Here is a 3,837-nt window from a genome sequence, read left to right on the forward strand (position 1 = left end):
CCCCCCCCCCCCCCCCCCCGCCCCTTCAGTTCCTCGTATTTCTCCCTTGAAGCTGCAATTTTGCAATCGATCACTAGAACGCAATAATTTGAAAACGGTACTTCAGATCGTGCGGATTGTATCTGCGGGTCTGTGCACACAGTATCCGGACGGTTCGAGTGCCGGGAAAATTCATGAAAACCCGCTCCTGCGGGGAATTTTCAGGGATTATTGGTCGTATTACATTTTGTAATGGGTTGATTGTTACTTTCGTATGAATTCGAGGGTCAATTGGACAGTGTGGAATGCGAGCGGGCGAAATAGGGATTTTTGCGAGGAAAACAGTTGGAGAAAAATTACCGAACCAGGCAAGTATCGGGGAAAACGTGCGAGGTGAATAGTGAATTTTCCTCCGTCAACCCGGAAAAATTTAATGAACGCGCGCGGAGTGAAAGTAAAAATTACGGAACAATTCACGTAATCCGCAACGGGGAATCGTTTTCCGTTTTTAAATTTTTATAGGAATGGAAGAGACGAAATATGAAATTTTTACATTTTTTTCTGGTAATTTTTATTGAATTTTTCTCTTTGCGTGAGGGTAATTTGTGCCGAAACTGTAAAATTTACCCCGTATTACCCCGTATTTTTTGGAGGCATTCAAATATTGAGGAATTCAGTACTTTTTGTCTCTGCATTTCAATAAAGATTTTCATGTTTTCAATTGCTCAGAACACTATTTCTCATGAAAATCTTGGTTGAAGTCCTCGGCGAAGGAAATTGCTCTTCTGATTTTCCGAAACTGTCTGACTCAATTGAACATCAGAATTTGTAATTACTCAGTGATAAAATTCAACATATGGTCCCTGCATACATAGGGAGAGTTGCGGTAGTGAGAGAATGCGCGACGGGACTGGCTGCCTGTAAGCACAAATTGCCGCAAATTGAAGAAAATTGAATGAAGCTCCGAGCTTAACGAAGGCACTAAATCCTCGTGAAAATGACCTATCTCAACCGTTCAACCCACTTTTAGTCACAAGTGGCTTCATTCGTAAAATCTACCAATCAATGAGTAATTTGATTTCGATTTTTCCATTTTTCCATAAGAAAATTCGTACAACCGTTTATTCAATCTCCAATAACTGAAGATTGGCAGAGCGAAACTCAACTTTTGTCATTATTTTGAAGGTATTTATCCAGACTTTAAAATAAGAATGAACTCGTCTAAAGCGCATCATTTGGGGGACGGGTATTTCAATAGAAGATGGATAAATCACCAATACGTCATGATTCTGACTCGAAGGTTGAGATTTCAGTCCAGATTTTCCTTGAGGCTCAAGAATTCAATCTAAATTTTCTTTGAGGGCCAAGATTTCAGTCCAGATTTTCCTTGAGGTTCAAGAATTCAGTCCAAATTTTCATCGAGGGTCAAGATTTCAGTCCAGATTTTCCTTGAGGGTCAAGAATTCAGTCAAAATTTTCATCGAGCGTCAAGATTTCAGTCCAGATTTTCCTTGAGGCTCAAGAATTCAATCTAAGTTTTCTTTGAGGGTCAAGATTTCAGTCCAGATTTTCCTTGAGGGTCAAGAATTCAGTCCAAATTTTCATCGAGGGTCAAGATTTCAGTCCAGATTTTTCTTGAGGCTCAAGAATTCAGTCCAAATTTTCATCGAGCGTCAAGATTTCAGTCCAGATTTTCCTTGAGGGTCAAGTGTTCAGTCCAAATTTTCATTGAGGGTCAAGATTTCAGTCCAGATTTTCCTTAAGGGTCAAGAATTCAGTCCAAATTTTCATTGAGGGTCAATATTTCAGTTCATATTTTCCTTTAGGGTCAAGAATTCAGTCCAAATTTCCATTGAGGGTCAAGATTTCAGTCCAGATTTTCCTTGAGGGTCAAAAATCCAGTCTAAATTTTCTTTGAGGGTCAACACCCACTCGAAAAATTCATTAAAAAAATCCATTCAAAAACAATAATCACTAAAATTGCGGGATAATTCCCGAAGAATATTCACAACTGCTGAAACACCTCATTTCATGCACTCGCCACCGACATTTCGAAGCTCCCCCCCCCCCTTCCATCCTCGTACTCACGTACAACTGTCGGAAATACACGGGTTATAGAATGTACAAGCCGAATCCCGCGATACACATACTCTCCTGGGATTGTTACGTCGGGCAACGCGATATAGCATTCCAGATTCAGGTATGTAATATGAGAAATTCCTGCCTGAATGTTGTCGTATGTTGTGAAACTCGCGGGAAGGTAGCAGTTGTGAGTGTACAACCCATTGAAAATGGTATGCCTTTGCAGTGTTTGTACCCGCGGGGCGAGGGGTGGAGGGGGGTACACTGTGCACGCCCGATTTTCCATCGATCCACCAGTCGTCTCTGGCCCAACACCACCGGGATGATGTATCTCTGTCTCGTTTTCGACGAAACACCCGAAACCCCAGTCGAGTATCAAACGATATGATATTCGCATGCCTCGGTGAAGATGCTACTAATCCCACTCTAGAAACTCATTCAGTTCGGCCACTTGAACTTATTACATAAATTGAATTCCGGGGATTTTAGTCCAGTGGATGGGAGAATGAAAATCATATTGGTTTTTGTGGATCGAAGTCTTTGGGGCTTTTTGGTGGAACTAGTGCACTGGTAAAAATTTTCGTCTGAATTTTCCGTGCGAAATTCCGGAAATTTTTGTCGTGTTCAAGTTTCAACGAAATTTCAGGAAATCTTGTCATTGAAAATTCAGAATTTCGGGGGAAAAGCGAACAGAAGCGTAAATTTCCGTTCCGTTTTTGGAACTTGACTGTTCAGAGAGACTTGATATTCCATTGACTTTTTCTCCATCCATCGAATTCAAGGTCTTTTTCCGGAAATTCTGCCTGATTTTGGATAGAATATCCATCTCTCCTCCATTTTCAAAACCCAAAATTTCATTCCCTAGTTTCAGGTGTAAATGACAGAGTCTCATCGCCACGTGCAAGTCGCCCCCGCCTCGCCGCCCCTAGAATACGCCTGAAATCGTTTAAAATCGATCAAGCACAGGCTCCCATCACCCCCCATGCACCCAGAATTCCGAATCCCGCTGCGTTCTCCAAAAAAAAAATCCCCCTCTCCCCTCCCCCCATCCCCTTCATCAATTTCACATTTAATTAATGTGTGTTTTTCCTACAATTCAAAGTGAACTCGGAATAACAGTTGAACCATCCGGTTTATGAAGTTGTACAAAACGTTTGGGTATTAAATTAGAGATTGTGAGGGAAGAAAATTCGCGAGGACGGAGTCTGCAGTGGAGAGGGCCGATGCGATAAATAAAAGAGGAGAGAGGATAGAGAGAGAGGGAGCGAGAGAGAGGGAGAGTGGGAGAATGAAAAATAAAGGAATAAAAAGTAAAAAATGAAGAGACAAAAAACGAAAGCAGGGCTGGAGGAGCAATCTTTCCTTTGGCTGGGCCATTCGTCCCCCCCCCTACCTTCCCCTCCCCCTCCCCACCCCCGCGGGATAGTGTTCCGTCTCTCTCGGTGTACTATCGCCACTGGAGTCTGCTATCCCGCGGGTCGCGCTCTCTCGCCCGTTCCATAAAAATAAAATTTCAATAAATCTCAACAGCACGACGGTGAACCCAGTGGGGCATCCGGAGGGCGGGCTACTCGCTCATTGGAGGGTGGCTCGCGGCGGTTACGCCTACTCAACTTACACAGGGATACAACTGGGTATGTAGCGCGGGTCACGCTGATTCACTCCTTTTTTAAGTTTTTTTTAGGAGTTTTTTCAACGATTACGGATGTACAGTGGCTTGCAATAAGGAGTCGTTCGGAGGTTCGATTTTTATTTATCTTTTTTTGGAAAATTGAA

Source organism: Diachasma alloeum, unplaced genomic scaffold (genome assembly GCF_001412515.2).
Source record: "Diachasma alloeum isolate Michigan unplaced genomic scaffold, Dall2.0 Dall_scaffold_00279, whole genome shotgun sequence".
In the NCBI taxonomy this organism is placed as follows: domain Eukaryota; kingdom Metazoa; phylum Arthropoda; class Insecta; order Hymenoptera; family Braconidae; genus Diachasma; species Diachasma alloeum.